Source organism: Eurosta solidaginis, chromosome 2, assembly GCF_040869045.1.
Source record: "Eurosta solidaginis isolate ZX-2024a chromosome 2, ASM4086904v1, whole genome shotgun sequence".
In the NCBI taxonomy this organism is placed as follows: Eukaryota; Metazoa; Arthropoda; class Insecta; order Diptera; family Tephritidae; genus Eurosta; species Eurosta solidaginis.
In genome coordinates this window covers 184,593,229-184,618,416 of record NC_090320.1, presented here as the reverse complement: position 1 = coordinate 184,618,416, position 25,188 = coordinate 184,593,229, and the positions used below count along the sequence as shown (strand labels likewise).

Genomic DNA, 25,188 nt, shown 5'->3' with positions numbered 1-25,188 from the left:
ATTACAATAATAATAATTACAATGTAAATAATTAAATTAATTATGTGAAAATTACTTATTACAAAAACTTCAAAGTAAAGTATCATACAAAGTAGAAAAGACAATAGATTTAAATTAAATAAAATCTGATCCAACAAAAAGTTATAGGGTAGGTTATCTTTTATAATTATGTTATTATTCGCAATCATCACTTTCATTCGATGAGTCACTTCTGGAATAGTCATGAGTATCAGCAACACTACTGTGAAAGCTTGAAACAACTGGGGTATTCATTGACCCCTCAACATTATCGGGGGACAGTAAATTTAAGACTTCTGAGTTCAGACTTTTAAATTTTTTCTTAAGTATCTCCCTAAAACTGTTAACTAAAGGATCCGATGTTATAAGCAACATATTCATAAGATTTCTATTCGTGGCTTCACGTGACTGCTTTTGTGTGTTATCATCCCTGAATCGTCTCAAATCTTTGTTACGGGCTTCCTGTGCTTCCTCAGAAAGTTGACCAATAGGTAGAATTGCTGATTTTGTAATATCAGTACTATGTACTAAGATTTTATGAACTGTAACAGGCATATTAAATAATGGATAGAGATCTATGTAATGTTTTTTAGTCTCGACCGCAAATTTTTCAAATCTTTGGATATTTATATTGTACCCAGATGCCAACGCGCGAAGGAGAGTGTCGAATTTTTTGATAAGCGTTACATCCAATCCCGTTATCTCAGCATTAGCCTCATAATATTCGAAAAACCTACGAGCAGTGTTGCCGTTATTGGTATTGCCGAAACCTGGTTTTGGTTTATCTACTATCAATCCAAGTATACTTTTAAATTTATTCTGGATTTCGTTGGAACGTAGCTTTACATTCTCTTTATCTGCCTCATTCCTAAGCTGCCATTTTTTTACTTCGAGGCGATAACTTATGTGAAGCAAGCATTCAAAACATCTTATCCATGCATGGAGAGTAGACAAACCAAAACCAAGATTATCTCGGTTAGGCGTAAAGTCCCGTAACTCATTATCTTTTGGAGGGGCACCACAAATATAACACTTTTGTGCGGAAGAAGTTTCAGTCAAAGCATTGCAAACTTTTCCGTCAATCATTGTTAGAAGCATATTGTGATTTAAGGAAACTTCGTATTCTTCTAGCATGTTCTTTGTGGCAACAACGCATTTATTTCCTCTAAAACTTTGCTCGTTTCAAAAACAATAAAATCTTTTGTTTCTTTAGAAAAAATAAATTTAAATGGACGACAATACATGGTAGAAGAAGGTCGAGGATTCTGCCAAACAATATTACCTTTTTCATCCTGTAATTGAAGAGGAACGAAAGAAAATATAAACAAAAATTCATCAGTGTCAGAACTGCATGTAAACTTTTGCTTATATGTGCCATGGCCAGAGCTTCCATCGCAACCCCACTTGCTGATTAAAGTATACGTCAAGTTTGTAGGTAATAAACTAACAAAGACTTCTTAATTTGCTAAAAATAAACGCTAAACAGTTTTATCTAATACGGACTGGACTTTAATTTCCGCACGTGTTTCACCCACATCAGAAATCTCCTTAGATCAAATGGACTCTTTGGGGTAGGAATTTTTTGAATGGCCCTTACTTTCTCCGGACACTTTATAATTTTATTGTATTCTACCATGTACCCGAGGTACTGTATTTTCTCTTTATAAAACTGACATTTTTCTCTGTTAACGTGCAAATTATATTCTTTTAACTTATCTAAGCACTTGGTTAGCCTTTCTTCGCACTCTTGCTTTGTTTTTGCGTACACAATAATATCATCGAAGTAGGACGACGTTCCTGGTAAGCCACACAAAATCTGGTCTAAAATACGATTGAATTCACTTGGAGCTGTCTTAACTCCGAACGCCAGCCGGTTCATGCGATATGTACCTCTGTGTGTCCATATTGTTTGTATGTGCTTACTTTCCTCATCGGCACTCACGTGCAGATATGCCTTATACAAGTCAAGCTTACAGAAATATTTACAATCTTTAAGTGTATTCAGTATTTCGTCAACTCTTTTAATAGGGTAGTGAGCTGGCTCCAATTGTGGATTTACTGCTATTTTGTAGTGGACGCATAACCGAACTTTCCCATTCGGTTTCGGAATAATTACTAATGGTGACCCCCAATTGCTTGTGTTTACTTTCGTAACAATGCCATCACGCTCCCATTCGTCAAGCTCTTCTTCTACTTTTTCTCTCAATGCGAAGGGCACTTGGTGCTCTTTCAGGAATTCTGGTTTCGCTGCTGGTATTAGCTTCAGTGCGCACGACAAATTTGGAATGCACCCTACTTTTTCTTCAAATACTTCCGGGTATTTTGTTTTTAAGCTTTCAACGGAATTTATGTTGCATAGGGTTTTGTCTTTTGTATATTTATCAACATCTTCTAGCTTTATACCTAGCCTGCGAATCCAAACTCGACCTAAGAGGGGAGAATGCTTAGAAGATACGACATACAGATCTTCTACTGATTTGTTATTTTTGTATTTTACATTAACTTTAGTAAATCCCTTTGGCAGAAAGATTTCTCCCGTATACGAATGGAACGCAACGTTAGATTTCTGTAGCTTTACATTTAGATTCAGTTTATTAAAATCACTTTCTGACAACACCGTGTACCCAGCCCCTGAATCAATTTCAAATTTTTGGCTTTTCCCTTCGATTAACACTTTGGCATAAAATTTCTGTATTTCTTTTTTTGACATCTCTGACATACTATATACGTCTTTAATTTTGTGTATATACCCATCATCTTCTTCTGAGAATTCCCCTTCTGAATCTGTAGCCTTATTCGTTTGTTTCGACTCTTTTATTTGTTTCATTTTGTATTGTATGCACACATCTTTTACATGCCCCATTTTGTGACAGTATTGGCAATTTAATTTGTTTTTGCTTACTTTGCAATTCTTCGTCAGATGATTTTTGCGCGCGCAACGCAAACACCTATTTTCTAGCCCTAATTTCTTGTATTTATTGCGCGTAATTTCGTGATCTTTCACTTTAGCTCTGATTTGTTTAACATCGTTGGCAGCGGTTCCTGATGCCATTTCCTGACTATCGCTTTTCGCTGCTTCCAGCGTAGATGCTCACTCAACTAACTTTGCAAAAGTATCCCCGGGATTCTGTAGTAGTTGTTCTCGAATGTAACTATTGTATAGCCCCCTTATGAATTGCGCACGTAAAAATAAGTTCGCCACTGACTTGCTACATTCGCATGAGAACTCGCAGTCAGTCGCCTTTCTTTGAAGTTGGGCTGAAAACTCTGCGATTGTCTGGTTCTCGCTCTGAACTTCAGACAAAAATCTATGCTGTTCTACCAGTACATTCTTTTTGACATTGAAGTGATCCTCAAGGAGTTTTATGACTTCGGCATATTGTAATTCGCTCACTGGCGATGGCAACGTCACTAAGAGTGCATAGTTGGATGCACCAGTATATTGCAATAACAATTTACTGCATAATTCTTTATTGTCGAAAATACCTTTAGTTTGAAAATGCAGCTCCAAACGACTCTTGTAGTTCCTGAACGACTCCGACTTTGGGTTAAGTTCTTCAAATGAGGTTAGAATGGTAACACTCTGGGTATTTGTCCCACTATTTGATTGCTGTTGTTGCATTGCCGTTGCCATCGAGGATAATGCGGTTATGAGGTTATTAAGTTGCTGGGGATCCATCTTGGTACGCCAATTTTCCCTCGTCGCCAACTATTGTGTTTAAATATGGTATTTCTTTATTTGATATTAACAAATATGCACGCTCATGTTCAAAGAATCAATTAATGCTGACACTTAGACATTCACATAAAGATGATCAAAATATATCGAATGCATTGACGTTACCATATCGTTCTACATTACCTAACCTAATTATAATAGAGCTATAATAATTCCGCGAAAGCTCAACGAGAAACGAAGTAACGTTTTTTATCAAGTAATGAGCAAAAGAATATGAAATATTAAATAAGTTACTAACTTCTCGAATAGTGGTGTTGTTGCTGCAAAACCTAAAATAAAAAAGGAGTCCATCTCGCAAACTTATGTTTATCCCATGTCCAATTATATATTTATAAATATTTATTTAGAAATACCTTAGCTATTAATATAATAAATATGAATTACCATAAAAATAATAGCACATGTGTGTTTGGCGCTAATTGTGGTCTTCCTCCTTTATAACTCCCCTTTGCATAATATGAGCTGATAGAGTATTTAGAAATTAAATACTCCGCACTGTCACGTTCAACTCCAAAATGTTTTTTGAACTAGGAATGCATAAATGAAAAATACTGGTGCTATTGGCCAGAGATTTATAAAGATACATATTGCACTAAAGGTAATTGCATCCTTCCCAAAAACTTACCTCGAGGTTAGTGTACAAATTGACTACGCCTTCCACAAAATCCATTACGCGCAAATACATATTAGTTGGGTGCAAAACTAGAGTCAGCTCCTCATCGTCTGATGAGGAATACGTTGACTTCAACAGATCGTCGACGGCGCTGTATACAAAACATTTGAGGCGTTTATCCATCTCCTCGTCCTTCTATAATTAATAAGGAAAATGCAATTGAAATATGTACATATTTGCAAAATATATAACTTTGTTAACAAAAATGTGTCTTGAAAAAATAAAACTGCCGCCAAAATGAAATATCAAAATTGTGCATGATTTATCGGAGCTGTTTTATCGTAGGTGATTTATGTTTGCTAGAAAGTGACAGATAGTATACTGTGTTCATTTGTCAATGTGATTCATCAGCTGATTGACAGGGCTGTTCTCTGCACCGTCAATGGCAGCGAGGGCAAGTAATGTTGCATTTTTGGCCATTTTTAGGGGTATGTTGTTGAGAAAAGATAACGATGCCCTCTATTAAGGCTACGCTGATTTTACAACAGAACACAACTTTTTGAAGAGTTGGCGTGAAGGCGAAATTTTCGTGTAGAAAAGAAAACGCTATTAGATTGGCTTTTTGAAGTATACCAGCTCCTGTGGGAGATAGAATATGGAATTAAAATGAAGGAGATCAAATTAGGTGAACAATTTTCATGTTTGCAAAGATAGAGACCGCTACTTCGAAACCTGCTATGGGAAAATGTCTTGATATCGATTTTGATGTAAAATATGCCAGGGAAATAATCTACACGGTAAGTACCACCGTGGGTAAAAATAAAAGGATAAGTTAGGTGAGGCTGGATAATCTTATTTAATTTATTCCTAACCGTTACTCCGAACTGAGAAGCTTTTCATGGCTGAAATACACTTGGAGTGCTTGCCAAATCATTGCCGAGAGGCGACCCCGCTTAGAAAAACTTCCTTCTAAATGAAAAAACTCGCTTCTAAGATTTGAAGTTTCTTGTGCCCGAGGCGTGAGCCCATTGTTTTCCGTGTGGTAATATAAATCCCCTTTTTTTGCCGGCCTTTCATATATGTACATATTGTGACGAATATTAGCAACCCTAAGAGATACTATCATCTCTAAGCCAATACTAAGCAGTGAATTGTATGCACATCAATAAATCGATCATTATGTCTATACATATGTCCCTACAAGCAGCGGAGAGCAACGCACAAACACATGCATATATCTGATATACTCCGAAAAGTAGGAAAAGTAGGCAATTATTTGTGCAAGTATCACTCACATATACACGTGCATATGAGAAGCTATAAACGTAGTTATAGCTGGTAACTAACTAGTAAATTCTAGAAATAGAAGCGCCTAGAAATATGCCAACGAGGAAACCAAACAGTATAAAAGCAGCAACAATTGAGGCACGACAAATAAGTTTGATTTAAGGAAGCTATCAGTTGCGAGGTATAAGTGTTATTGTGAAGTACTGGTCTTTATTAAACATTTTGCATTATTGAATAGTGGAGTTATTTATTCAATATTTTAGTGATTCCAACGATTGTAGAAGGTTGCAAATAAGAGGAATTTCAGTAAATTCGTTACAATTGGTGTCAGAAGAGGAATTGTGGAATAAATTCGGAAGACTTCGAATACAACTTAGACATGGCAAAGTGGAGTGAATTAAAGATCCAGCAATTCAAGAAGGAGTTGGAGAGCCGTGGATTGAATACAACCGGCAATAAACTCGAACTTCAGGCACGACTACGAGAGGCAATAGAGTTGGAAGGTATTAATGTGGACGAGTATGTCTTTTATCCTGATGTGGAAGAATCAACAACAAAAATTGAAGAGAAAAACGAAACATCGCAGTTACCAGCACGGACTTGAACATGAGTTTGGCTGCAATATCTGCTGAAACATCGACAGTGTCATCTCAACGGGAAGAACAAAAGACAAATATAACATCTCAACTGGCAGAACAAAAGACATATATAACGTCACAGCTGGAAGAACAGAAGACATATATGGCATCCAAGATGGAATCACAGGAGACATGTCTTCAGAAATAACATCGAAGATTGAAGCACAAGAAACGAGTATCTCAGAAATGTGGACACAGATTACATCTAAAATGGAAGCACAAGAGGAGCGCTTATCATTGCAAGTGGCACAAATGTCTTCGCAGCTAGAAGTACAGGAAGCAAGGGTAAAATCAAAGCTGGAAGCACAGGATACAAAAATTGTACAGCTCGAGGACAAAATTGATGCCGAGATAGAAGCTTTGAGAGGTCGTATACAGGATTTGCAAATAAAGCGCCCGGCTGCTTCAGCGAGTAATCCAAAGGTAAATGCACCATCTTTTGACGGATCTGCTCCTTTCCAGGTCTTTAAGCTTCAATTTGAGAAGACATTAGCAGTGAACATCTGGAATACTGAAAATAAAGTTGCTGCCCTGTTCATGGCATTGAAAGGGCCTGCAGCTGAGATCTTACAAACCATTCCAGAGGGCGAACAGAACTATTATGAAGCGCTCTAGAGAGACGATACGAAACCGAGTTTAGTAGACAGATATACCAAATGGAGTTACTGAACCGCTTCCAGAGGCCTGGTGAAACATTGCAAGAGTTTGCGTCGGATGTTGAAAGACTGGCACATTTAGCGAATGCGGACGCGCCCGTGGAATACACCGAAAGGGTAAAAATCCAGAGCTTTATTAATGGAATACGGGATATCGAAACGAAGCGAGAGACATACGCAAACCCAAAACCTACATTCACAGAAACGGTATCACATGCTCTGATTCAGGAAACAGCATCGCTTCTGTTTAAGCCAGCGTTAAAGCACGCAGTCTGGCGGTAGAAAGGCCAGACTGGGTGAACACACTATTGGAGGCGCTGAAAGGATCGCAAAAGCGGAGTGAAAGAGGTATCAAATCCTTTAAATGCGGGAAGCCCGGTCACATTGCACGTCATTGCGATCTTGATCGTAGTGGTTGCAACAGCATGGGTGGTCTTATTAACAAAGCTTCTATTTCTAGAATTTACTAGTTAGTTACCAACTATAAAATTACCAGCTATAACTACGTTTATAGCTTCTCATATGCGCTTGTATATGCGAGTGATACTTGCACAAATTATTGCTTACTTTTGGGAGCATCTCAGATATATGCATGTGTTTGTGCGTTGCTCTCCGCTGCTTGTATGGACATACATATTGTTACGAATGTTGGAGGCACTAAGGGGTACATCCATCTCTAGGCCGATGCTAAGCAGTGACGTGAATTCACATCAATAATTCAATCATTATGTCTACACATACGCGTGCACGAGGCGGAGAAGCAACGCACAAGCGCATGCAGATATCTTATCTGAAACGCTACTAAATGTATGCAATTGTGATTGGGGAAGTGTCGCTCACACATACAAGCCCATGGGGTATGAGAGAAGCTATAAAAATTATACATCTATAGTTGTAGCTGAGAAATTTATAACTAACTAGTAAGTTCTGGAACTATAAAAGCTTAGAAATATGCAACAAGGAGGTCGGATAGTATAAAAGGGCGACAACAGTGGAGACGAGAAATCAGTTTCAATTCAGCCATCAATCAGTTTGGTTGTTAAGCAAGCTAGTTGCAAAGTATAAGTGTTATTGGGAAGTACTTTAATAAAGGCCATTTTTCCATTATTCAATATTGGAGTTATTTATTCAACAGTTTAGTGATTCGAACTTAGCAGAAGGGCAAATAAGAGTAAATTCGTTACAATATGTATGGACATAATGATTGATTTATTGATATGCATGCAAGTCACTGCTTAGTACTGGCTTAGAGATGAAAGTATCCCTTTACACAGTGCCCTCCACCCAAGTCTGATCGTCCCGATCAGACAAATCTCTCGATCTAAACGCTGCCAGCATCTCCAAATGAACCACCCTTCTATTCCGTGGTTTCCCAATGGTTTGTATGCGGTAGATGACATTACTGATCCTCTTCACAACTCTGCACGGGCCTTCCCAACTGCATCAAAATTTGTATGGAACACCTTTCCGCCAGTGGGGGTTGTATAACAGTACCAAATCTCCCTCCAAGAAATCTTCCGAATTATTGTCCTCATCGTACCTGCGTTTCATCTTACTATTCATTATCCTGGATCATTGACGGATCGGCTTCACATAATCAGTATCGTTCCGACGTTTCCCAAAAGTAGCGCGCCCTGGCTTGAAACCACCCTTGCATTCTTTCGTTCATTTTACTGCGTCCATTAGTTTTCAATGCCAGTGTATCTCTCGCAGGTTCCTTCGGTTTTGATTTGTTTGGCCCATTCGTTCCATCAACCTTTGCCCGATCTACTTTCCTTGACTTTTGTGTTCTCTGTCGAATCTCCTCCACCAGCACTCGCTGACTGCTGAACCCTTTCTCCAAACTGAAGTTAATTGGCACATCCTTGTTTTTATAGCGCATAATCTTTCTCCGCATGTCGATCCTGATGTCATGGTCAACTAAAAATTCCACTCCCAATATGACTTCATCAACGATCTCTGCCACAACGAATTTGTGTAGAACCATGACCTTCCCAATTAAGACTTCACAGATCACTTCTCCCAGGACTTGTTTATATTCGCCAGTGACCGTACATAACCTTGCTCCAGGTAATGGCTTTACTCTCCTGTTGACCAAATCAGATCGAATCAAGGAATGAGATGCGCCCGTATCTACAGTCAGTACACGTTCTTTGCCATCCACATTTCCTCTGACGGTAAGACTGCTTGATTTCCTTCCAATTTGCTACACAGATATCACAGGACATTCAATAGCTGGAGATAGCTCTCGATCTCGGTCGTAAGAAAGGAGCAGAAGGAATTAAAGGAAAAAAGAGAAAGAGGTATACGTTACAAGAAACGTTGAAGGAATTTGCTGCTAGAAAGAGGAGGCCAGAGAAAATAGACAAAGGGACGCATTATTATACTAAAATTGAATGCATAATCAAAAATTTTCTAGAAATTCTGAAACAAAATTTAATTTTTTCAAATTTTGTTTAACTCTCCCGACCTTTGAATAACCTTTGACATTTTTTAATGTAGTTTCTGTTATGGAATTTGCGATATTTGAAATGAAAATTATTTACTAAGCTGTGAGCCACTGCATTTTAGCTTTTTCAGCATAAACCAAGTGTATACTTATTTTTATGAGTGACTGTATGTATCGATACATATCAAACTTGAAGTTATGTGTTTTCTGCCTTTGGACTTAAGCCACTTTGCTATGTATCGACTAATATGTACTTAAACCTGTGCTCAAAATAATAATAGTGAATTTAAATTGGATAATTTTCAATAATGTCAAAGTTTTCACAACGTCCAGGAGAGTAAATCAAAACTTAAAAATGACCATCAAAATTTGCAACTTGTTTGGCTGAATTTATAGCAAATTTTTGAGTACGCAGTTTTATTGCCCATTAAATTGTAGCCTAATAATGTGCAAGTCAGAGTTCAGTAATTACTGCCATGAAACATATGAGCAAAATTAAATTTTGTAAAGAGAAAAATTATGTTCATGAACTTTGTGTAAACTTTGACATTTTTTTAAATGTGGTGTGTGCTATATTTTAGATGAAAATTATCCAATTTAAATTCACTATTATTATTTTGAACACACATGTATATGCCATTACAAATGCATAAATACTACAACTTTGTATAAAATGCAGAGAAGCTATATATCTAAATTTAGATCCCTTCAATTATATTGATTCATTTATTACAGTTTATTTCTAGTCTTGATATAATATATGGATTCGAAAAAGGTTAGCAGTTATTCTGTTGATTTCTAAATTTTTTTGTTTCTATACATTGTTAAAAAGTACCTGCATGAAGCAAGCGGTCAGTAATTGTTTCTCCCAATAGCTGATGTGTTTTGAACAAAGTTCACATCAAGATACTTTGTACGTGAAAATACAAGACAAAACAACAAGGGAAATGTATAGCAGACCGTTATTTTTTAGGGGTAAATTTATTAGTATTTTTTTAAATTGCTTAATAATTTCATACACATATTTGGTTTCATTTAGTTATTCAAATTAACAATAGTACATCCAATTTTTCGACATCATTTTTATCTTCCGCATAGTTCATATTCACACTGTAAATTTAATTCTATGCTTCCCTTTTTTTATATATCGCTCGTTCCATAGTAAAGAGATGTAATTCAAAATTTTCATTTTTTGGGAAAAAAAGAGTTTTGTAATTTTAAACAGTTAGATTTTAACTCTAATTAAGATAGCACCTGGAGATTCACGTCCATTTGGAAGGTATAACAGGAAACCACAATTATTAAACTAGCAGGTTACTAAAAAATGTCTTCATATTACTTTGAAAGAGATGCTGAATTTAAGCTTTACTTTTTTCATTCTGAGTTAATTCACTTTACAATAGAAAAATTATACAGCCAGAAATAGTTTCATACGGAGTAATTTGGAATAATACAGTTTCATTTGAAAAAATAAATCGATTTTATGAAATGCTGCGTTTTTTTGGAGTACACGCTCAATATTTTAAAAATATATAATCTTATTTGTATAGTATCATAACACAAAGGCATTAATTTAATTATCCCTAGAGGCAGAAAAAACGAGTTTAACCAAAATTAGTATGTACTTTTTTATCAACGGTCTAATTAAATGCTAAAAGAAACTCTTTTATTAAAGATTTTCATGGTATTTATTCATAGCATTCAACACTACTAACTATTTTAGTATTTTTAATACAAATTTAAATATTTGTAATATAGAATTAAAAAAGCTTTCATAGAAGGAAGGTATTAATCCTTTTTGCAGAAGATCTCTTAAATCTCTTTTCTTGTTTTCACTCAACTCTTGTTTTTGAAAATATGCCGGCTTAAGTTCTATTTCTGTAATAGGCTTCATTATTCTTCGTTTGTTTCTTACATTCACTTCCTCGTAAGTTTCTTGCTTGTAAGATGTTTTGTAAAAAATGTGGTGGGGTGCTCTTTAGTCATTTTTAAAACCTTTATTTCATTCCAATTTAAACCTTTTTCATCCATATTGGTATTAAAATTGTATCCCCATTCAGCTTGTAAAGCTTTTAAGTCATAGAATGATTCAAAGTTTAGTCCGTGTACTTTTAAATGTGGGTTGGTTTTTTTTTGCATTTTTAATTAAAGCTAAATACTGATCAGGGGTATACATAGGGCCAGAATTTAAGTTCTTTTTTACCTCTCTTTCAATAATGCTGTGCACGCTATTGGCCTCATTTTGTGTATGACCTCTGATTAAGAACTTATGTGTAATACTATTAATTTTTAAGTTTTGTGCAGCAAAGAAATACAGAGAAGCTATAAATTTGTTTTTATTTTGACCGCAACAATTAACCGAGTAAAATACCACATCAATTTGGTCTTCGCTTTGATCACTTAAATTTTTCAAGTAATGTCATACACATGAGCCTATCTCAACAGCTCCTCGCTTTGCATTTTTTCTGACCAAAAATAACAATGTACGTTTTCATATGCTGCTTTGGATTCATTTCTTGTTTGTTCTGTCACAGTCAAGTTGTAACAATTTAATTTTGATTTGTAGTAAAATGAAGAAGTTTGTCTTCTCGGACATTGCAATACTACCTCTAAATCATACACAGCTACTTTAAAGTTATTGTTGACTTTATTACGATCATTTAGCTTTTCATCCCTGCTTAAATCTTTTTCCTCTAAATGAGTGTTATATTTTTCCTCTAGCTCGTCATTTAAATCAAGTTTCCTATTATTTCGAAACACGCAAAAGTCACACTGGTCCTTTTTGGGGTGATGGAAACCAATATTGAATTCGGTTTTAAATATATCATAGTATTTTTGATATGATCCAGGATCTTTTAAATTATCGTATTGCTGGCTTCTAAAATCATTAAATAAATCTCGTAGAGTTTTACTACCATCTATGTACTCTTTAGACGAGGAGGCCCTGACGTAATGCGCTTCAATCCGAGGAATTGAATTTATATGCGCTTTTATATCCTCAGTTGAGGGTTCTCCTCTTTCCTCGTAAATCTTGTAGATCCAATGCGTGCTCCATCGACTTTGCTTGAACTGTATAAATCATACGTTCTAAAATATCTAAACTTGATTTAAGGAATGTTTTGCATACTCTTATGTTCTTATTATCTACTAGGAAATAAAATGCTTTATTGTTTTGTCTTGGCTGATTGGCATTTGAATACTTATATTTTGGGCTAACGTCGATCATGCACGAAAGCAAATAAGTTGCTTCAATAAGTCACCCAAATCCCAAAATTTCCAGAAAATTTCGTACCTATCTTCGATGCTAATTTTTTCAGAACATTTAAATTTACATTTTTGATTACATGGTGTTTTAAGGCAACGTGCCGGGACGATTTTTTGAGCTCTGGATACATAAGATTTACTTCTGTTACGATAGCTTTTCATTTTATTCTGTTTCCAATTTAAGGGCTGAGATATACGTTTGGTTTTTTTTTGAGTTGAAGCAAATGACTCTTCATCTGAACTCACTGAAGAAGAAGATTGATAAAACAGATAGTTATTTCTACGAAACGCGCTTTGTAAAGTTGGATCTGCATCGCTGAGATCGGCATCACTTTCATCTGTGTATACAGGAGACGTTTGGAATTTTAAAATCGACCTTTTTTGATGTGTAGGTCGAGCATTTGAGTTCTTAAAGTACGCTGTTGTACAATAGAAACAGCATTATGTAAATCGTATAAAAGTACTTACGTTATCATTTCTATAATTAATTTCACGCGGAGTAATAACTTCAGAAGATGCGGTACTAGATAAAGAAGGGATATTAAAAACTTCTGTGATTTCTTTAGGATCTTCCTCATTTTCTGATAAGCTACTATCAACCTCATATTGAGGAACGAAGCTTTTAATATGCTGAGCGTCCATTACTTCAACTTCTATATTTTCAGTTATAAAATTATAATAAATAAAATTAATTAATTGAAATAAAGCACCATAATTATTTAAAAATTATGGATTTGTCTGTATTTACCTCTTCCCAATGTTAAAAAGCTGGATACGGATTTAAATAATTCTTGATGTTATTAAGTTTTGAATTTCTTAGCATTTAGCTATGAATGTTGAAAAATTTTGAAGTATAATACAAAGTTTACTTTATTATACCATAAATTATCGAAAACTAAAGATTTATTTCGACTTGATTCACTTTACATTAAAAAATCAAAGCATATTCAAAGAGCATAGCCGGAGTAAAGTCGAATTCGATCAGTTTACAATTAACAAGTTAGCTGCGAAAATTTATAATACAAAGATGCAAAGGAATCTGTTTCCGCCATTGTTATAATGGCCTCTCCCAGTTATCAAAATGTATCAGAATATATAAAAAAAATGAAAATTTCGAGTTACATCTGTTTACTTTGGAACGGGCGATATCTTTCAATTATGTGATCAATATCAATCTCAATATCGAAATGGGTATTTAAAAGTGCAAGACCAGTGAGTCTGTTCTGGGACATTGTGGACCGTAACCACGTTTTCAAAAGGCGAAGTGTCTAAAAACTCCTTTCAGCACAAGCATTGCTAGCTGGAAGCGTGGCCAGAATTTTAATAAGAGCATTTATTGATGGAAATGCATATTCATTGGAATCATTTAAAACTTTTTCAGCTGATAGTGGAATTGATTTTTTGTGTTGCTTATCAGACCAGCGTTCTGACCACACTTCGTACTCTCCATCTAGATTAATTTTATTTCCTCCGATAAGAGATGCGTATCGTTTACCAAGATTTTGGACAAGCTCTTTAGACAAATTCTTTTTTGCAGTGTATTATTTTTGATGATTTGCGATGGGAGTAGCAAATTAAGATTAAAAACTTGCGTTGTATTTTCAGGTAATCTACCTTTTAAATCAAGAATAATATGATCAAGAAGAGGTATATAAATTGCTTTTCGATAATACTCTTCAGCGTCTGATGAAGTGTAATTCGCTCGATGTATTTGCTTTTTAGTAATTCGTGGGAGGACAATATCAAACTTCAACTCATCTGCTAAGGCAACTATTTTTTGTAACGTCCCGAGAAACGACCTTCTGCTTCAACTCTATGGTTTTTTAATGTTCGCAAAGTGTCACTCAATGCTTCAGAAGCTTGATTCAAATCTATTGACGGTGTTTGCAAAAGTAAGCTTAGTGGTCATGTAACAGAAAGTACATTGCTCAAACAAATCATTGAAATCACGAACTTTGTCTCGCAAATAGATTTCAACATAGAACGGGCCTCAGCACTTGTTGTTGAATCTTGCCAAATAGAAATTTCTTGAAACGAAGCAACAATTTTTGTGATGTTTTCTTCAAACTGCATTATACCATCATGTTTTTCAGACCAGCGCGTTTCACATAGTCCACTTAATGATTCCTGCAGATGTTTTTTGAAAACTATGGTACGTTTCGGAGACTGATTTGGAAAACTGATAATTTTTTTCATGAACGCAATACAATCCTTTGTTTGAAGAATTTTCGACGTTTTCGCAAGCGAGTTATTAAGACAATGGTTGAAACACGGACAATGATTAGTTTTGGTAGATATTTGAATAAGTTCCTGCACAGCTGCCTTAACTTCTGATGTAATTACAGAACATCCCTCCGTTCCAATTCCAACGCAATCTTCGAAGGGTATTCCTAAATTATTAAAAATATCGATCACTGTTTGTGGCAAGGCTACACCTGTCAATATTTTTTCTCCATTTATAACATCTTCTCGGATCGAATCGTACGCATCAAGAAAAGTTACAAAATCTTCTCTTATATTTCCATCATATAAATACCGCAAACAAAGGCTGAGTTGCTCAGTATGACTACAATCAGTAGTTTCATCGAAAATAATTGCAAAAAATCTAGCTTTTTTAACCCTCTCTATCAAAATAGATTGAATTTCATCTTTGCAGCATTGCATAAGATCGTTTTGAGTCGTGTTGCTTATATAAGTAGCTCTTGGATGTGTAGAATTTAAAAGTTCTTCAAGCTCTTTATGACCTGCAGCGACTGAAAATTTCAAAATTGCCCTAAAATTACCCTCGTTTGTTGCTGATTCAGAAAAGTTTAGTTTACCGTCATCTCTATTGCCTCTTAATGCTAAATTCTGTCGCCCACAAAGAATAATAGTTGTAATAATAATCTGAATTTTTATAAGTATTTATGAAATCTTGATTAAAAAGGGCTGACTTAGAGTGATATTTGTTAATAGCGTGGTTATTTAGTATACCTTCTTTACCGGACAACTTTGCAAACGATGTCACAGGAACTTTGACAAGTGCATTGAGAGGAACATTCGATTTCGAGTCACCAGTATCACTTGCAAATAAGAAACAATATTTACACAAACATCCTTTTTTTGTTCAGAATAAACAAACCACTCATATTCAGTTAAAAAATGATCTTTAAAGTATCGCTTTACTATTTTTCCTTTTTTACTATGACTCGAAAAAGGGAAGATATAGTCCTTCGGTGGTACCCAAGGATATTTTAATAAGTTGTACTTCGTATAATCATCTAATAAATGTTTTTTCTCACAAAATTACCTATGTCGTATTTTTCAACAATAGAATTTTGTGAAAGTGATATAGGTACATTCGAACCCGTTTCATTATTCATAGATGTTGAATGCAACGTTTTCTCATTATTATTATCAACCAGCAATGTATTAGCGTCGCGATCAGTATGAGTTAAGAGTGGAACAGTACTTCCGTTTTCTACATTTGTATCATCGAAGACCTGTTCTTGAAGTTTTGGCAGCTTGCAAAAATATTCTTTGATGCTCTTAATAGCTCATCGCTTCTTATTATCTTTTCAATCAATGGTGATCAAAGCATCGCTAGGTGTTATTTTGAGTTTTATGAAACTATTCTTCTACAAATAATATTGTTTCTCTTCCAAAAAAATTGTGAAAAAGCAAAAAGGTTTCTTCAAAAAATTTCTATAAAAAAACTACCGCCTTTTTTCGAGTTTGCGTGGTCCGAACACTGGCGATTAACTTTCTCGCGATTCTACTGTAATTGAATATGTGCATTGCAGTTTCTACAGAGATGACAAATGCCCAGTAGAAAGTGGTGAAAAATGTGTAGAGGAGAGTGAAGATTCTGAATAAACTTTATTCAATAAAGTAAGGTTTGATTCAATATGTTATCAACAGCGCAAATATTTCTGAGCATTGGACTGATTTGCATGAGCATTCTTACTGTTGAGCGCTAATATCATTTGAAAATTGATACTCGATTAAAGCATGCATACAAAAACTGCATTATGAAAAGTAACGATCAAATATCCATCATTATATTTCTACAAATACTGCATATAAATAGTGGGTTTCTGGGACTTCGTGAAAAACAGGACCAACTTCATTTACACGAAAAATTCCGTCTATGTGAAATTCACTTGACTCTTGTTCCAAAGGTTGCTTTTCATTTGAGTGACAAGGTGTTCAAAGCGATGTTTTGACGTACTAATTAGTTTTAGTTTAAATTTTATATTTCCCAATTGTCGTTCAGGTGGTAAAATTCCTTGATCAAAATCAATAGTTCTTTTATTATTGAGAGAATCTAGTTCTCCTTCACTACTGCTACAATTTCCGCACTCACTTTGTCTCTTATTTTTACCGCCGTCTGATTTGCTAGATGATTTTCGGTATTTCTTTTTTTTACGGCGGTTTACGCTGTTATTTTTGCATTGAATCATGAGTCTCCTCATCGAGATCGAATAGACTTAAGAGCCCACAATCCATCGTCTGTAAAAATTTAAATATCAGAAGTATAGGACTACAAATACAAGTTAGCAAATTTTTAGCTCACCCTCATCCAATTGATGTTGGCGCGCAGGTCGTGTTGGTATCAGTTCCAATGGCGGTAATTCTAATTCTGTTTCCACGATTTAACTCTTAGTGCTGCTGGTACTGGACGCTTACTAGTTTTTTGTGGTTCGATATTTCGCTGGCGGTAGCGGGCAAAAGCTATCTATATTTGTTGTTGGTTGAGTTGTACTCGTCGTTTGTTTAATTATATTCAGGATAGTAATAATTCATTCATTTCATCATAAAAAAGTGGAGCGTTAACAGGAATTGTTTAAAAAAAAGTTATTTGATTTGATTTCTCTTTATTTTTCAAGCTCAGCGAGGACTGGGTCGATAGTTTCAGGAAGAAAATGTTCGTCAACAGTAACAGGTGGAACATAATACTCTACTGCTGCTATTATATTTTTTTGTCTATGCAAATATTATGAAGTACGCAGCACGCTAATATAAAGTTTGCAGTAGTTCAGCTTCATGGAAATCTAATCGTATGAGTTGGCTTAAGCGGCACTTTAACAAACCATACGCGTTTTCGATTCGTACTTGAGTTTGACAAAATTTGAGATTATAGGTTTTTTCTTGTTGCATTAAGTTCCCGTAATCTCTGTAGCGTGACAACAAGTAGTTTCTTATCGGATATGCAGAATCGCCCAACAGGTGATATTTCGGCAAACATAAATTTGGTAGCTGTTTACTTATAAACGATAAACTAAGAACACGCGAGTCATGGACTCTGCTCCGTACACCAGTGAACACCTCTAAAAATTTTAAATTTGCATCGCATATGCCCTGCATAGTCACGGAAATGGTATCATGCCTGTTAATGTATGTTGAACGAATTTTTAGTTTTGGCGCCCTTATCGAAATATAGGTCACGTCAATACAGCCTAATACGTTAGGAAATCCTACTATCGCTTCAAAGTCTTTTGCTGTACACTCTTTTTCATATTCACTTTGCGGAAATTTTATAACATTCCTATTGTGTTTAAATATGGTATATCTTTATTTGATATTAATAAATATGCACGCTCATGTTCAAAGAATCAATTAATGCTGACACTTAGACATTCACATAAAGATGATCAAAATATATCGAATGCATTGATGTTACCATATCGTTCTACATTACCTAACCTAATTATAATAGAGCTATAATAATTCCGCGAAAGCTCAACGAGAAACGATGTAACGTTTTTTATCAAGTAATGAGCAAAAGAATATGAAATATTAAATAAGTTACTAACTTCTCGAATAGTGGTGTTGTTGCTGCAAAACCTAAAATAAAAAAGGAGTCCATCTCGCAAACTTATGTTTATCCCATGTCCAATTATATATTTATAAATATTTATTTAGAAATACCTTAGCTATTAATATAATAAATATGAATTACCATAAAAATAATAGCACATGTGTGTTTGGCGCTAATTGTGGTCTTCCTCCTTTATAACTCCCCTTTGCATAATATGAGCTGATAGAGTATTTAGAAATTAAATACTCCGCACTGTCACGTTCAACTCCAAAATGTTTTTTGAACTAGGAATGCATAAATGAAAAATACTGGTGCTATTGGCCAGAGATTTATAAAGATACATATTGCACTAAAGGTAATTGCATCCTTCCCAAAAATTTACCTCGAGGTTAGTGTACAAATTGACTACGCCTTCCACAAAATCCATTACGCGCAAATACATATTAGTTGGGTGCAAAACTAGAGTCAGCTCCTCGTCGTCTGATGAGGAATACGTTGACTTCAACAGATCGTCGACGGCGCTGTATACAAAACATGTGAGGCGTTTATCCATCTCCTCGTCCTTCTATAATTAATAAGGAAAATGCAATTGAAATATGTACATATTTGCAAAATATATAACTTTGTTAACAAAAATGTGTCTTGAAAAAATAAAACTGCCGCCAAAATGAAATATCAAAATTGTGCATGATTTATCGGAGCTGTTTTATCGTAGGTGATTTATGTTTGCTAGAAAGTGACAGATAGTATACTGTGTTCATTTGTCAATGTGATTCATCAGCTGATTGACAGAGCTGTTCTCTGCACCGTCAATGGCAGCGAGGGCAAGTAATGTTGCATTTTTGGCCATTTTTAGGGGTATGTTGTTGAGAAAAGATAATGATGCCCTCTATTAAGGCTACGCTGATTTTACAACAGAACACAACTTTTTGAAGAGTTGGCGTGAAGGCGAAATTTTCGTGTAGAAAAGAAAGCGCTATTAGATTGGCTTTTTGAAGTATACCAGCTCCTGTGGGAGATAGAATATGGAATTAGAATGAAGGAGATCAAATTAGGTGAACAATTTTCATGTTTGCAAAGATAGAGACCGCTACTTCGAAACCTGCTATGGGAAAATGTCTTGATATCGATTTTGATGTAAAATATGCCAGGGAAATAATCTACACGGTAAGTACCACCGTGGGTAAAAATAAAAGGATAAGTTAGATGAGGCTGGATAATCTTATTTAATTTATTCCTAACCGTTACTCCGAATTGAGAAGCTTTTCATGGCTGAAATACACTTGGAGTGCTTGCCAAATCATTGCCGAGAGGCGACCCCGCTTAGAAAAACTTCCTTCTAAATGAAAAAACTCGCTTCTAAGATTTGAAGTTTCTTGTGCCCGAGGCGTGAGCCCATTGTTTTCCGTGTGGTAATATAAATCCCCTTTTTTTGCCGGCCTTTCATATATGTACATATTGTGACGAATATTAGCAACACTAAGAGATACTATCATCTCTAAGCCAATACTAAGCAGTGAATTGTATGCACATCAATAAATCGATCATTATGTCTATACATATGTCCCTACAAGCAGCGGAGAGCAACGCACAAACACATGCATATATCTGATATACTCCGAAAAGTAGGAAAAGTAGGCAATTATTTGTGCAAGTATCACTCACATATACACGTGCATATGAGAAGCTATAAACGTAGTTATAGCTGGTAACTAACTAGTAAATTCTAGAAATAGAAGCGCCTAGAAATATGCCAACGAGGAAACCAAACAGTATAAAAGCAGCAACAATTGAGGCACGACAAATAAGTTTGATTTAAGGAAGCTATCAGTTGCGAGGTATAAGTGTTATTGTGAAGTACTGGTCTTTATTAAACATTTTGCATTATTGAATAGTGGAGTTATTTATTCAATATTTTAGTGATTCCAACGATTGTAGAAGGTTGCAAATAAGAGGAATTTCAGTAAATTCGTTACAATTGGTGTCAGAAGAGGAATTGTGGAATAAATTCGGAAGACTTCGAATACAACTTAGACATGGCAAAGTGGAGTGAATTAAAGATCCAGCAATTCAAGAAGGAGTTGGAGAGCCGTGGATTGAATACAACCGGCAATAAACTCGAACTTCAGGCACGACTACGAGAGGCAATAGAGTTGGAAGGTATTAATGTGGACGAGTATGTCTTTTATCCTGATGTGGAAGAATCAACAACAAAAATTGAAGAGAAAAACGAAACATCGCAGTTACCAGCACGGACTTGAACATGAGTTTGGCTGCAATATCTGCTGAAACATCGACAGTGTCATCTCAACGGGAAGAACAAAAGACAAATATAACATCTCAACTGGCAGAACAAAAGACATATATAACGTCACAGCTGGAAGAACAGAAGACATATATGGCATCCAAGATGGAATCACAGGAGACATGTCTTCAGAAATAACATCGAAGATTGAAGCACAAGAAACGAGTATCTCAGAAATGTGGACACAGATTACATCTAAAATGGAAGCACAAGAGGAGCGCTTATCATTGCAAGTGGCACAAATGTCTTCGCAGCTAGAAGTACAGGAAGCAAGGGTAAAATCAAAGCTGGAAGCACAGGATACAAAAATTGTACAGCTCGAGGACAAAATTGATGCCGAGATAGAAGCTTTGAGAGGTCGTATACAGGATTTGCAAATAAAGCGCCCGGCTGCTTCAGCGAGTAATCCAAAGGTAAATGCACCATCTTTTGACGGATCTGCTCCTTTCCAGGTCTTTAAGCTTCAATTTGAGAAGACATTAGCAGTGAACATCTGGAATACTGAAAATAAAGTTGCTGCCCTGTTCATGGCATTGAAAGGGCCTGCAGCTGAGATCTTACAAACCATTCCAGAGGGCGAACAGAACTATTATGAAGCGCTCTAGAGAGACGATACGAAACCGAGTTTAGTAGACAGATATACCAAATGGAGTTACTGAACCGCTTCCAGAGGCCTGGTGAAACATTGCAAGAGTTTGCGTCGGATGTTGAAAGACTGGCACATTTAGCGAATGCGGACGCACCCGTGGAATACACCGAAAGGGTAAAAATCCAGAGCTTTATTAATGGAATACGGGATATCGAAACGAAGCGAGAGACATACGCAAACCCAAAACCTACATTCACAGAAACGGTATCACATGCTCTGATTCAGGAAACAGCATCGCTTCTGTTTAAGCCAGCGTTAAAGCACGCAGTCTGGCGGTAGAAAGGCCAGACTGGGTGAACACACTATTGGAGGCGCTGAAAGGATCGCAAAAGCGGAGTGAAAGAGGTATCAAATCCTTTAAATGCGGGAAGCCCGGTCACATTGCACGTCATTGCGATCTTGATCGTAGTGGTTGCAACAGCATGGGTGGTCTTATTAACAAAGCTTCTATTTCTAGAATTTACTAGTTAGTTACCAACTATAAAATTACCAGCTATAACTACGTTTATAGCTTCTCATATGCGCTTGTATATGCGAGTGATACTTGCACAAATTATTGCTTACTTTTGGGAGCATCTCAGATATATGCATGTGTTTGTGCGTTGCTCTCCGCTGCTTGTATGGACATACATATTGTTACGAATGTTGGAGGCACTAAGGGGTACATCCATCTCTAGGCCGATGCTAAGCAGTGACGTGAATTCACATCAATAATTCAATCATTATGTCTACACATACGCGTGCACGAGGCGGAGAAGCAACGCACAAGCGCATGCAGATATCTTATCTGAAACGCTACTAAATGTATGCAATTGTGATTGGGGAAGTGTCGCTCACACATACAAGCCCATGGGGTATGAGAGAAGCTATAAAAATTATACATCTATAGTTGTAGCTGAGAAATTTATAACTAACTAGTAAGTTCTGGAACTATAAAAGCTTAGAAATATGCAACAAGGAGGTCGGATAGTATAAAAGGGCGACAACAGTGGAGACGAGAAATCAGTTTCATTTCAGCCATCAATCAGTTTGGTTGTTAAGCAAGCTAGTTGCAAAGTATAAGTGTTATTGGGAAGTACTTTAATAAAGGCCATTTTTCCATTATTCAATATTGGAGTTATTTATTCAACAGTTTAGTGATTCGAACTTAGCAGAAGGGCAAATAAGAGTAAATTCGTTACAATATGTATGGACATAATGATTGATTTATTGATATGCATGCAAGTCACTGCTTAGTACTGGCTTAGAGATGAAAGTATCCCTTTACACAGTGCCCTCCACCCAAGTCTGATCGTCCCGATCAGACAAATCTCTCGATCTAAACGCTGCCAGCATCTCCAAATGAACCACCTTTCTATTCCGTGGTTTCCCAATGGTTTGTATGCGGTAGATGACATTACTGATCCTCTTCACAACTCTGCACGGGCCTTCCCAACTGCATCAAAATTTGGATGGAACACCTTTCCGCCAGTGGGGGTTGTATAACAGTACCAAATCTCCCTCCAAGAAATCTTCCGAATTATTGTCCTCATCGTACCTGCGTTTCATCTTACTATTCATTATCCTGGATCATTGACGGATCGGCTTCACATAATCAGTATCGTTCCGACGTTTCCCAAAAGTAGCGCGCCCTGGCTTGAAACCACCCTTGCATTCTTTCGTTCATTTTACTGCGTCCATTAGTTTTCAATGCCAGTGTATCTCTCGCAGGTTCCTTCGGTTTTGATTTGTTTGGCCCATTCGTTCCATCAACCTTTGCCCGATCTACTTTCCTTGACTTTTGTGTTCTCTGTCGAATCTCCTCCACCAGCACTCGCTGACTGCTGAACCCTTTCTCCAAACTGAAGTTAATTGGCACATCCTTGTTTTTATAGCGCATAATCTTTCTCCGCATGTCGATCCTGATGTCATGGTCAACTAAAAATTCCACTCCCAATATGACTTCATCAACGATCTCTGCCACAACGAATTTGTGTAGAACCATGACCTTCCCAATTAAGACTTCACAGATCACTTCTCCCAGGACTTGTTTATATTCGCCAGTGACCGTACATAACCTTGCTCCAGGTAATGGCTTTACTCTCCTGTTGACCAAATCAGATCGAATCAAGGAATGAGATGCGCCCGTATCTACAGTCAGTACACGTTCTTTGCCATCCACATTTCCTCTGACGGTAAGACTGCTTGATTTCCTTCCAATTTGCTACACAGATATCACAGGACATTCAATAGCTGGAGATAGCTCTCGATCTCTACATCTTACTCGCTCTTGCTCATCCCCCCCAGCTTTGCGTTTACGGCCACCCACATTGTTGGAACTATTAGGACCAAGATCGCAATGACGTGCAATGTGACCGGACTTCCCGCATTTGAAGCATTTGATAATTCTTCCACTCCGCTTTTGCCTCCCTTTCAGCACCCCCAATATTGCGTCTACCCACTCTGGCCTTTCTACTTCCACACGACGTGCTTTGAAAACTGGCTTTCACAGAAGCGACGCTGTTTCCTGAATCAGAGCTTGTGACACCGTTTCTGCGAATGTTGGCTTTGGGTTTGCGTATGTAGCTCGCTTTGTTTCGACGTCCCGTATGCCATTTTCAAAGCTCTGAATCTTTACCCTTTCAGTGTATTCCACGGGTGCGTCCGCATTTTCAAGATGAGCCAATCTTCCAATGTCCGAGGCAAACTCCTGCAAAGTCTCGTTAGTTTTTTGGCAGCGGTGTTGCAACTCAATTTGGAATATCTGTTTCCTATGCTCGCTTCCGTAACGTCTCTCGACAGCGGCCATCAATGCTTCATAACTGTTCCGCTCGTACTCTGGAATAGTCTGTTAGATTTCGGCAGCTGGTCCTTTCAATGCTACGAAGAGTGCAGCAACTTTATATTCCGCATTCCAGTTGTTCACTGCTGCGGTCTTCTCAAACTGTAGCTTAAAGACCTGGAAAGAAACAGAACCGTCAAAGGATGGTGTTTTTACCTTTGGATTGCTTGCTGAAACAGCTGGGCGATTTAGTTGTAACTGCTCCATACGATATTTTAAAGCATCTATCTCGGCCTCCATTTTATCTTGTCGACCACTGAACCCTTCCTGAAACTGCGTTAGTTTCTCTTCCATACGCGATTCTAGTTGTGCAGAGATCTGCGATGATACCTGTGCTGATATTTGTGTCGACATTTCTGATATACGTGCCTCTTGTGCTTCAATTTTAGATGTTATTTCTGACGACATTTCTGAGATATTTGTTTCTTGTATTTGAATCTTCGATGTTATGCGTGTCTCCTGCGATTCCAATTGTGATGACGTTGGTAGATATTTGTGATGATATTTCGGACATTTGTCCCGATATTGCAGAGATATCATGTTCAGGTCTGTGTTCGCAATTGTCTGCGGTGTTTCTTCCATTTTTGTTATTTCCTCGCCATCAAGATGAGTCATACTCTTCCATATCAATTCCTTCTGCTTCCATTGCCTCTCGTAGCCGTGCCTGAAGTTCGAGTTTAACGCCGCTTGTATTCAATCCACGGTTCTCCAACTCCTTCTTCAGTTGCTGGATCTTCAATTCACTGAACTTCGCCATGTCCTTGTTGTCCTCTGGAATTTATTCAACAATTCCTCTTCTGACACCAATTGTAACGAATTTACTTGCAAATCCTCTTATTTGCCTTCTGCTAAGTTCGAATCACTAAACTGTTGAATAAATAACTCCAATATTGAATAATGGAAAAATGTCCTTTATTAAATTACTTCACAATAACACTTATACTTTGCA

General features: G+C 36.7%; 1 pseudogene; it reads right to left on the bottom strand.

Moving 5' to 3' along the window:
- Positions 1–17,615: 17,615 nt before the first annotated feature.
- On the bottom strand, positions 17,616–24,854 carry LOC137241776 (putative nuclease HARBI1; annotated as a pseudogene).
- Between the last annotated feature and the right edge of the window lie 334 nt (positions 24,855–25,188).